The sequence below is a fragment of the Malus domestica genome, chromosome 13, assembly GCF_042453785.1.
Source record: "Malus domestica chromosome 13, GDT2T_hap1".
NCBI classification, from domain to species: Eukaryota; Viridiplantae; Streptophyta; class Magnoliopsida; order Rosales; family Rosaceae; genus Malus; species Malus domestica.
Genome location: NC_091673.1, coordinates 36,166,860 through 36,179,333, shown reverse-complemented (window position 1 = coordinate 36,179,333; position 12,474 = coordinate 36,166,860). Strand labels below are relative to the sequence as shown.

At 42.2% G+C, this 12,474-nt stretch overlaps 1 pseudogene; it reads left to right on the top strand.

Moving 5' to 3' along the window:
- The window catches only part of LOC114820443 (uncharacterized), a 90,773-nt pseudogene that overhangs the window by 39,480 nt on the left and 38,819 nt on the right, over nt 1–12,474 (top strand).

The window sequence follows — 12,474 nt, the reverse complement described above, 5'->3', positions numbered from 1 at the left end:
AGATATATATATTGACATAGCCCTTTTGGGCAAAGCAATTTAACATATAAAATATATATAAAAAAAACTATATATATAGTCCTTTCGGGCAACATTTTATAAAATATATTACTATATATATATATATATATATATATATATATACTCCATCCCCCACTATAACATACATGTACATACAGCCCCTGTCGGGCAAAACACTTTTATCATAGAATATAATATAATATAAATATAGATACATAGATATAAAAGTGTTTTGGGCAGCAGAAAGACAGGAGAGAGAGAGACAGGAAGGAAAAGAAAGGAAGAAAGAAAGAAAGAAAAGGAGAAAGGAAGGAAAAGGAAAAGGAGGAGAAAGGTACTGGAGAAAATGCACAAAAGAATAACACAAAAGAAAGCCATTCGGGCAGATTGGATGAAGCCCTTTGGCTGCTCAAGTGTTATTTTTCTCTCAACACTTAAATCTTTTTCTCTTTTTAAAATTGAGTGTAGAGAGATCATACCCACCATTTAAATTGGCCATGCCATATAGCTTGGGAACCATAGGAGGTGGCCATTCATGTTTGATCCCAAGCTTTGTCCTCCTTGAGATCTCGATGTGGACAACATGCTCGTGTTGGCGGGGAAGAGTGTAGGAGCTATTTTCTTCTTCTTCGGGCTCCACATGAGGTGTGGGCTCGTGCCCCCCGAGCGTTGGTGTTTGGCCTACAATAGCCACAAGCTCCATCTTAGCCGTTATCGATTTTGATATGTCGGCTTGGTCTTCTACAACCATATCTACTTTCATAGATTTTTCATTGGGTGGGGCCATTGTTTGGCCTTCATCAACATGTATGATCCGTTCTTTCTTGGTTGTAGTAGGGTGAGTGTGCTTTGTAGAGGGGATTTGACACATTTGATCTATCAACTTTCTCAAAGTTTCTCCAAAAGTTGTATAGCTTTCCTCCACCTTTTTAAAACACTTAGTCACCTCTTCACCATATTCGATGCTTGCCTTATGGAGTTTGGACACATTCTCTAACTTGCCCACATCCTCTTTGTAGAACTCTTCATCCGGATGATCATGAGTTGGCATCTCATAAATTGGCTCTACGTACTCATTGGAAGCATTTTGATACTCAAAGCCATTTGTTGGCCTATCATAGTATTCATGAATATGATTGTCTTCAAAAGAATAATAACCTTCATCATAGCCATAAGTTGGCCAATCTGCAAGATTATTATTTATTTGATGGCCATTAGTTGGCCGACAATCATGTTCCATGGGACTTGAGTACTCTTCCGCCATGTACCCATAAGTTGGCAACTCATAGGTTGGCTCTATGTGATAGTCATAGCTTGGGCGCTCTTCCACACCGTCATCCTTCGAAAAAGCAGAAAAATTATGAACATAAGGATTGTTCATGATCTAACTCCATCTAAGTATCCCACCGGGCGTGCCAAAATATGTTTGCTCCCTAAATCCGCCATGGTGCCTTGCGGGCAAGCCGGGGATTTACTGCACATACGAGATTGGTGGGTGCGGGTGTGCCACTACTAGATGCCGTTAGTAGATGGGATTTGAATGATTGAGGTTGCGCCTTTTGACTTCAAATCAAGAGATTGTGCCATTTGAGTGGGAGTTGCTCAAATTAAGGTTCTTTGTTTGCCTTAAAAATAAGGACTTTACTTATATGGAGAGATAGAACAATATGTAAATGACAAGGTTGCTTGGAAATATAGATGACAGAGGAAAGTGACTGATATTGCAGATTGCTTGTAATTTATATGACTGGAAATGAGTACATAAAAGCTACAAATAAGATCGATACTACAAGTGAGTAGCAGAGCTAATAAACAAGAAAAGCAAAGGATGCTTGGCTAAAAATAAATGTCTACAAGGAAGCTGGTGAGCTAATTTGAGTAGAGTTTTGATTGGTTGTTTTGAGTGTCCATAATCCTTGTGCATCTGCTCCTTTTTATAGAGGTCTGGAGGAAACCTCATGCTGAGGTTTTGTACTTGCCCAAAAGAAGCTTGGGCAGCTTGCATTTCCTTACTTGGGTAGCTTGCATTGCTTTTGCCAACTTGCATGTAGAAACAATATTAAAAGGGGAATTTGCATCTCCACCACATGTTTTTAGCACATGTTTTCCCACTTGTAATAAACTAACATTTAAAAGAAGCAAGTTGGCCTCCTTCACATTTTCTTTGCATCCACACCCGTATGTTGCCTTCCAACCCATTTGCAAGGATGCATGTATCTGGATTAAACAATGCTTGACAAATCTCCACCACCAAAACAAATTGGAAGAACAATATTATAGTGTCCAACCCCTCTACTTGCATCTAAATATCTTTCCAAATTAGCTTTCTTGCATATTAATCCTCCAAATGCCATATTTTACCCAAATTGCCCAAATAAGTAAAAATAGGTATATTTTGAGTACAAACAATGTGATCTAGTAGTAAGCCACATCTGGTTGACTAGGGGGTAATATTTTAGGGCCTTTCTCTTGAAATTTTTAGTTCACTGTTTTAATTTGAAAGAACACCTTGAATTCTACCACCTCACACTGCGACAGCCGCCACCACTGCCTCTTTGCCTTTTGCATGCAAATTTATTTATTCCTTTGTGTTATCTTGTGACTAGAGCTGGTTGCGCAAAAATGCACCTGGAATCAATCTTGTCGTTGCCCTGAATAAGTCTGAAGCACTTTTTGATGGTAGTGATTCTCTTATGACGGCTGCTGCTGAAGCTTATAGGTTAGGATTTGGTGACCCTGTTGCCATATCAGGTGAAACTGGACTGGGAATGCAAGATCTTTATGAAAGCCTGAAATCTAAGCTTGAGAACTATATGCTCCAAGTATTCAACAGTAAGGAAATTTGGAAAACATTAATGAAGACTATCGTGCTTATATAAACTTGGATGTGGGTTGCAGTGTTAGTTTTCACACATCTTATCGTATACATTTTTTGCTCTATATATAATACTGCCTAGTTTATAATTTATTTATGAGAAACTACAAAAAATATTAAAATTTCAAGGGCAAGGAGGATGGAAAATATGTTCATGAAAAAACAAATCAACCAACATATCAGACAAAAGCAGAAAACTAACCTTCTCCACCATCAAGCACAATTACACTAAGGAATGTCCTTAAAATTCTTTGACATTGATGCCCCAAGAGGAGCGAAAAATCTAATCCTATGATTTTTCTATAAGCAAATCTACTTTCTTAAATATTTAGTTTGTATTATAATAAAGTCTGAACATTTTTTTTTGGCCCTGAACCTTTGGATACCTTTCTTGATTGTCTCAGAACATGTTTGGTGGATTTTTCACTGAATGATGACTACTTAGTCCAATACCAGCAAGCTAGTCTTTCAGATCTTGGATATTTTGAGAAAAAAATATTTTCATTTCATTTTAATGAATAAGATTACAATCTGAGCATATATACAAATTGTGTAGGCTAATTAAATCATAACAATTAACAATTTTCCTTAACCTCTAAGTATTATCCCTAGATGATGCATTTACAATATTGCCCTTAATATCCCCCTGCAAACGAAACGAAGATACTCGAAGCTGAAGTTTGTCTCTGAGAAACAAAAATCTGGCTTTAGACAAGGATTTGGTACATATATCAGCCACTTGGTCATGTGTGCAGATGAAATGAAGGGAGATTTGCTTGGCTACAACCTTTTCTCGTATGTAGTGATAATCAATCTCTAAATGTTTTGTCCAAGCTTGAAAAACAGGATTCTTAGCAAGGGACATGACTGAAACATTGTCACACCAAAGTTGAGGAGAACAAGGCAGACAATAGCCAATATCAGTGAGCAATTGACAAATCCAAGTGATTTCAGAAGCAGTGTTTGCAGTGGATGGATACTTTGCCTCTGTTGATGACAAGCAACAGTTGGTTACTTTTTAGCACTCCAACTAATGATAGAATTACCCAGAAAAATGCAATAACCTCCAGTGGATCACCTATCTAACTCACAACCAGCCCAGTCGGCATCAGAGAAGACCTTGAGAGATGGAAGAGATGAGCATTTAGAAAACCAGAGATCGTGATCAATGGTGCTCTTAAGATACCTGAGTATGTGCTTGACAGCTTGGAAATGATGCACCTTGGGAGTATGCATAAACTTACATACAAGATTTACAGCAAAGCTGAGATCTGGCCTTATCCAGGTTAGGTATTGAAGAGCACCCACCAAAGACCTATACTCGGAGGCTTTATCAAGAGGAGAATAATCATGATCGAGTTTGGAAGTGCTGAGTGGTGTGCTACAGGGTTTGGCGCCAACCATTTTGGCTTTAGTGAGCAAATCTAGAATGTATTTTATTTGTGATAGGAAAATACCAGTAGAAGATTGTTTGACCTCAAGGTCAAGAAAATAGTGTAAAGGACCAAGATCCTTAATTGGGAACAAAGTGCTGAGCTGTTTGATCACAGTTTGACAATTAATGGATGAATGACCAGTCACTAAAATGTCATCCACATACACGAGAATAAAGACCAAGGATTTGTCCTTTTTGACAAAGAGAGAGTGGTCACTGGGAGAGCCAACAAAGCCAAAGGAATGAAGAACAGCATGTAACTTATCATACCAGGCTCGGGGAGCATGTTTTAGACTATATAAGGATTTATGAAACTGACACGACACACATGAGTTGGCTTGGTTGAGTCTTCAAATCTAAGAGGTTGTTGCATAAAAACAGTTTCAGAGAGAGTGCCATGCAAGAATGCATTGCTAACATCGAGTTGGTTCAAAAACCAATCAAATTGAGCAGCCATGGTGAGTAGGATTCGGATTGTCACAGGTTTAGCCACAAGGCTAAACGTTTCAGTGTAATTGAGGCCTTCTTATTGGTGAAAACCCTTGGTAACCAGCCGGGCCTTGTATCGATCTATCGAGCCATCATGTTTTCGTTTGATGCGAAAAACCCAATTGCAACCTATTATGTTCTAAGAAGAATGATGTGGAACAAGAGACCATGTTCTGGTATTGAGGAGAGCATTGAACTCCTCATGCATTGCCTGGCGCCAATGTGGGTGTTTAGAGGCTTGTAGATAGGTTGTAAGAATATAATCCAGTGACAAATGAGAGGGAAGAGGATGTTTTGTTGAAGTAAGAGCTTTAGGCTTGTAGATACCTAACTTAGATCGGGTTTGCATAGGGTGATTGCAAATTGGAGTTATGACAGGGTTGCTTGGTAAATAACCTGAGGAAGGAATTTGTGAAGAAGTGGAAGTTGATTAAGGTATAGAGTGAGATGAGGATGGGGTTGGTACAAGTAGGATAGGTGGGGAAGGCATGTTAGGATTGAAGGTAAAGGTTAAGGTTGATGGTATGACAGGAGATAAAATAAGAGAATTATGGTGAGGGATAGGAGAGTGAGGATGAGGTTGATGAAATAGAATTGTACCCCCATAAAAGAGCACATGTCGAGAGATATAAATGATCCCTATGATGGGATCAAGACATTTGTACCCCTTATGATTGAGACTGTAGCCCAAGAAAACACAAGATTTACTTTTGGGATCCAATTTTGAAGAGGTATAAGGCTTCGGCCATGGAAAACAAAGGCAGCCAAAAACCTTTAGTGTGTTATAAGAAGGTACCTTCTTGAATAAAGACTTCCATGGTGAACAACAAGTAAGAGTAGGCAACCTGTTGATCAGATAGATAGAAGTTCCAAATGCTTCAACCCAATAGTGATGAGGAACTTTAGATGCTGCCAGAAGGGTTTGTGCAGTTTCCACAAGATGTCTGTGTTTACGTTCTGCACACCCATTTTATTCCGGGGTGTGTGGTCAAGAGAGTTAATGTTGGATACCATACTTGGCCAAGAAATTAGAAAAGAGATTGCTCATGAATTCACCACCAGAATCAAATCGTAAGGCAATAATCTTTGTACACAGAACATTTTCAACCAAGGATTTATATTGTATGAAGATGGAGAGTACATCAGACTTGTTCCTCAGATGATAAAACCAACACTATCTGGTAAAATCATCCACAAATATGACATAATACCTGAAACCACCATGAAATACTATAGGAGAAGGGCCCCAAACATCTGTATGAATGAGTTATAGTGGTTTCCTGGTGGTATAAGTAGTAGATGCAAAAGGTAGTCTAGAGCATTTTCCTAATGCACAATCTGAGCAAAAGGATTTATTTACATTCTGTACAACTGAGATACAAGACTTAGAAGCTAGTTTATTGATAATCTTGGCTGAAGGGTGACCCAATCGACTGTGCTAAAGGTTCCTTGAATCTTTAGTGGTAGCAATGAGTGCTTGCTGCCTATCATCAATTTGAGAATAGTGACGAAATGGATAGAAACCATGATGGACAGGACCTTTAAAACGCATCATCCCCGAAGAAAGATCTTTCATAATGAAGTGATAAGGATAAAGATGCATAGAACAATGATTATCAATTAAGAATTGATTTGCAGAGAGTAGATTGTGTTTTAAAGCAGGCACATATAACACATTCGTGAGTGCAAACTTGCTATGTGAAGTAGTAATAGTAGAAGAGCCAGAATGAGTGATAGGCAAACCTTTACCATCACCAATATACACTTGTTCAGGGCCTGTGTAAGCATCAGGATTCTAGAGATTGGCATAGTTGTTGGTCATGTGAGATGTAGCTCCGGAGTCAACAATCCATGTAGGAGATGAAGTAAAGGCACTTGTAACCAAGGCCGATTGAAATGACTTGCCATTGTAGTGAGGATCCATATGATGAGGACAATCGCATGCTTCATGGTCAGGTTGATGACAGATTTGACAATAGAGCTTGTTGTTGGATGAAAAATTAGACTGAGCTCCACGATTATAACGCTAATTATTACCCCGAGGGAAATGATTGAACCTCTGATTATTATTGTGCCTGAAGTTTCCACGATTGTTGTTGGTGGTGCAATTGAAATTATGCTCCATTTCAAGGCTTGAAGTATTGAAGGAAGATGTATTATGAGCAATATAGCCTTGAGAGGTAGAGTTAACAAGTAGAGGAAGAATACCAGTGAAGGTGTTATAAGCCTGAAAAGATGACACCGGTGCACTCTGCTTACGATTATTCAGTTGGATTTCTTTGCTAAGAAGTAAACCATGTAACTCATCAATTGTTATGGAACCAAGGCGAAACTAAATGGCATCCATAAAGGAATCAAATTCTGGAGGTAAGCCGTGAAGAGTCACAGAGATTAATTCAAAGTCTTCCACCGGAACACCAGCACTAGCTAGAGCATCAGCGATTTCCTCGGTGCGTTGAAGATATTGAGTAGCAGTGAGATCGCCTTTGGTGAGGCTTCGAAGGCGAGATCGGAGTTCATGAATGTGAGAGTGTGAGGCGGCAGCAAGATGCGACTCTAATTTGGCCCATAGATCTCGAGCTAAGGAAACTCCAACATTGTACGGAATTAGGGATTTAGAGAGAGTTGGGTTGAGCCAAATGAGAATGTTTTGATCATTCTCAAACCAAGCAACATACTCCGGATTTAGGCTACGATTTCCTGAAGAATCAGTCAGAAATTGAGGCAGCGTCGGCGAAGAACCATCAATCAAACCTGTGAGATTATACCGACGGAAAATTGGAGCAAATAGAGCACTCCATGTTAGGTAATTGGTAGTAGTAAGCTTAATCAGAACCATGGAGGCGATGTTCTGAATAGTAATTGAAGCAGAATTTAAGGAATTAGGGTTTGAGGATGCAGGCGGAGGAAAAGTTTGAGAATCCAATGCTAAGGATGGAGAGGCGGTGGTCGCTGTGGAGCCAAAAATAATCACAAGGCGACACGTGGTTTCTTGGGTAAAAGAAGACAAAAATACCCTTAAGGCATACTGGGATTCCTACGCACGAGCAGCGGGCAATCATCCCTAAACCAAGTCAAAAGTGCCCAAAATAGGTAACAATTTAAAGCCTATTTCATCAAATCCTTTCTATAAGGTAATTCCTAAGACCTAATTTATTCTATATATTTTGTATTCCATTATTTAGCTAATCAATTAGCTAAATGATATTTTCCTTTCATATTCCCTAAAAATTGATTAATTAAGGGATTAATTACCTAATCAATCCCTTAATTATGAAATAAAACACCCATTCACAACTAAAACTACTAAGAGGCCGGCCACCTCCCTTTTCGTAACCTTTTTCACTTTTCTCCATTTTATTACCCCATTTATACAAATAATCAATTTTGTAACTCCTAATTAAACCTAAATTAAACCCAAAAAACCCTAGCCACCTCCTATCCCTATAAATATACTCTCATTCTCACCAAAAAAGCCAATTCCAACACTTTGGAAAAAATCCCAAAATTCTCTAAACACTCTTTCTCTTTAAATTCTAACTTTGGCATCAGAGATTCTTCGGCCAAAGCCCCCCCATTCATCGTGAGCGCATGAGGCTCTTGGCCTTAACCTAAGGTGTTAATTGTTTTGTAGGTGCAAAATTGTCCAAGATCAAGGAGGAAGAAATTTGCATCCACAAATTGGTGCTTTCATTGAGAGTTGAAATCCATACTCGTAGAAGACTCTCGCACAACAAGGTTTTTTCTTTATTTTCTAGTCCATTTGAATATTTTTCATACATTCTTATTATTAGAATTTTTTACTTGCAAAGGTTCTTTGATAAAACGTATAAGCAAATTATAATGGCTAGAAATTTAGAAAATTCCACAAGTGAAAATTCTAATGTTCAAGAAATGGGATTGCGGAGATCCGTGAGGCTAAATGCGACAATAGGTGGAGCAGCACCACCACCATGAGTTTCCACCATGGGAACCACCACGGTGGCTACCTCGGTAGCCACCCGTGGCGAGGTTCATGGTGCCTTCACCACGGCTCGAGCCGTGCCATCCAAGGCTCACGACACCAAGGCCACGGCCTAAGTCGTGCCATCCAAGTTTGCACGGGCCAGGGCCCAAGCCTCGCATTCGCTTGCATCACATTCTAAGCAACCTGCTCTCGCCAAGCAACCTGCTCTCACGGCCCAACCTGCTCCTGCCAAGCAGCCTGCTCTCATGACCCAGCCTGCTCCTGACGAGCAGCCCACTCTTGTGGCCCAGCCTGCTCCCGCTAAGCAACCTGCTCTCGCAGCCCAGCCTGCTCTTGCTAAGCAGCCTGTTTTCGTGACCCAGCCTGTTCCCGGCGAGCAGCCCACTCCTGTGGTCCAGCCTGTTTCCGTCGAGCAGCCCACTCCCGTGGCCCAACCTGCTCCTCCCAAGTAGCCTGCTGTCATGACCCAGCCTACTCCCGACGAGCAGCCCACCCTCATGGTCTAGCCAACTCCAGTTGAGCAGCCCACTCCCGTGGCCCAGCCAGCTCCAGTCGAGCCGCCCACTCTCACGGCCTAGCCTGCTCTCATGGCTTTCCAAGCAGCCCAAGTCGGCCCAAGACTATCTCAACCATCCAGACCTACCATCGAGCCGGAGGCATTCTCACCATATTTTTTCACGGATTTGACATTTTCCAACTCAAATCTCGCGCCCAGAGTCTACCACCCTTCCACTGCCCAAGGAGGCGCATTCCTTCCAAGCTCTTCCAATCCAAATGGCGAACAACACTTGTCTCGACAAGTCATAGAGTTGACGAGCGCCCTTGCACAACAGACAACCTTGGTGAATCAACTTTTGCAACACATCAGGATCCAACGTGGCCCGGACGAGGTATCCCGAAGTAGGACAAGGGCAGACAGACCTTTCCAGCAGCATCCCAGCAAGCAGCCACTCGACTAGCCAAGAGCTGAACGTTTGGGCAGTGCACATTCCCGTCTTAGCGCGCGAAGGAGCATGCACTCTCGACTAGGGCCATGGATGAGCGTACATTCATGGTTGGGGTCATATTCCGATAGTCAACATGAGCAACCTTCCGGGCAAAGTGTCCATTCGCGGCTAAGCCCACAATGAGCATCCTCCACCTCACATAAGAGTAGGTAGCACGGCGGACGGAGAGAAGCAGTCACTCAATCCCGCTCAAGTTCAACCAGTAGCCTGCGAAGAACTCGTTCGCCTACTAAGAACGCACCACATGCACTGCATCCATGACATAGATGAGCCAAACACATGGAATAGCAGCCTAGACCAGCAAGTCATGGCTGGGGGCAGCCAAGAGCTCCGCTACCCCAACAAAGGCAAATTCAGGAAGAAGTAAAGAGACTATTGACTAAGCGATTGCATGATTTCCAACGCAACGAGGTCACCAACGAGGCACTATAATGGAACATGACCAACATAAGCAGGTCACCCTTCACGGACGAGATCAAGCAGGTAGAGCCTCCACGCGAGTTCAGCATGCCACATTTCACATCTTTCAAAGGGGATAAAGACCCGGAGAGACACTTAAAGCACTACCGAACCGCAATGATCCTTTATCAAAACAACGATGATCTCATGTGCAAGATATTCGCCACCACTCTACAAGGCAAGGTGCAAGATTGGTTCTACACCCTGCCGCCACAATCCATCCGAAATTTTTACGAACTTTCTTTGGTTTTCACCAAAGAATATTCATCTTATTGCTCGATCAAAAAGAAGTCTGACCATTTGTTCGACGTCAAGAAAAACCCAAAGGAGTCGCTTCGCAACTATGTGAGGAGATTCAAAGTAGAGAAGGTAAACATAGTCGGATGCAACGACTCGATAGCTAGAGCAGCCTTCCAAAAAGGACTTCCAGCAGACCACTCGCTATTCGGAAAATTAATCATGAAAGAAGATCTAACTCTGGCAGACTCTTTTGCTTTGGCAGAGAAGCATGCACTTTGGGATGAGGCTTGCCAATGCACATTCAATGACTTGAAGAAGTACCCGACATCACCTCCCTAGAAGCAGCGGAGGACTTATTCGCATGTTTGACGGTATCTAAAGTAACAATAAGCTTTACCATCATGCGAGAAGAGATGGAGGCCCGACTACCTGTATTCTACAGTTCATAAGCTCTCCTCGATGCTATTAAAAATTCAAAAGCTAACTTTGGCGATAATTGTTGTAACCCAAAAGCTTAAGTTTTACCTTCAAACGCAAGCAGTCATCATCATGATGCACTATTCCGTCAAATCCAAACCGACGACGATAAAGGCGTAGACCCTGGCAGATGCAAAGTTTTCTGACGAACGCAACAACTTGGCCCAACGACGCCCCGAAGGCAACCGAGCACACTTTAGCCACACCTGCTCCTTCAATGGAGATTTCTGGCGTTTGCATGTCGACGGCGCATCCAACTACGAAGGCTCATGAGCAGATGTGGTTCTTGCCACCCCAGACGTGTCAATGCTCAAGCAGGCGATCACTCTAAGCTTCAAAGCATCTAACAACGAAGCAGAGTACGAAGCCCCACTAGCAGGCCTTCGAATGACAAAAGACTTGGTGGTGAAAAAGCTTTCCATTCATTCCGAGTCCTAGCTAATCACCAGCCAGACTACTAGGGGCAAAGGCATGATGATCATGGCAACCGACTACTTCACCAAATAAGTAGAAGCAGAGCCCATGACGATCATGGTTCAGACGGACATAGAGCGCTTCATATGAAGAAGTATCATTTGCCGATTTGGCATCCCTTAATCCATTGTCACCGACAACGGCCCGCAATTCATGGGCAAAGATTTGGCGAAGTTCTTCCAAAAATATGGCATCAAGTAGCACATGTCTACGCCAAGATATCCTTAAGGCAATAGGTGGGCCAAAGCATCCACTAAGATGATCCTCGACTGCCACAAGAAATCCCCCACCAATAAGAAAAAAAAATGGCCAGACGAACTCCAAGAATGTCTATGGGCATATCACACAACCAAAAGACGAGCAACCGAAAGGAGATGGCCACAAGCTTAAATCTGGCAGAAGAGAGGCGCGAACAAACTATCACTCGCATTGCAGCCTACCAGCATCAACTCCTCTCCAGCTACAACAAAAGGGCCAAGGTCCAGCAGTTCCAGCCCAGAGATCTGGTCATAAGAAAAACCTTCATCACTGCCAGCAGAAAAGGCTCCAAAAATATGGATCCCATCTGGGAAAGTCCGTACAAGATCAGCAGAGTATGTGGCAAGAACAATTACACCCTCGCCACCATAAAATGACAAAAAGATCAAAAAACAGTGGAACGCCTACAATATGAGGAAGTACCATGTGTGACCTCTCGCTACATCAAAGCCCGAAGACTCAAGCAGCTCGACGGGCACTACCTCACCAACCGAGGATTATCCAGTTGTTATGCAGTTCTTACCTTACATCTAAGTTCTCGTTCGTTTAACTCATTTTTCAATGAGGAATTCAGAAGTAATCACGACTTGGCTTGGCTGCATGCTTACAACAATTGATCACTCCTGCACTTTAAAAGAAGACCGCGCCCTTCTTAGGGACTTACCGCAGGAATTGCACTCCCCGAGGGACCAACCATGCTCTCCAGTGCGAGAGGCTAAACTAATTGCTCTCCAACACGAGAGGGTAAACCAATTCCCCGACACCCACATGG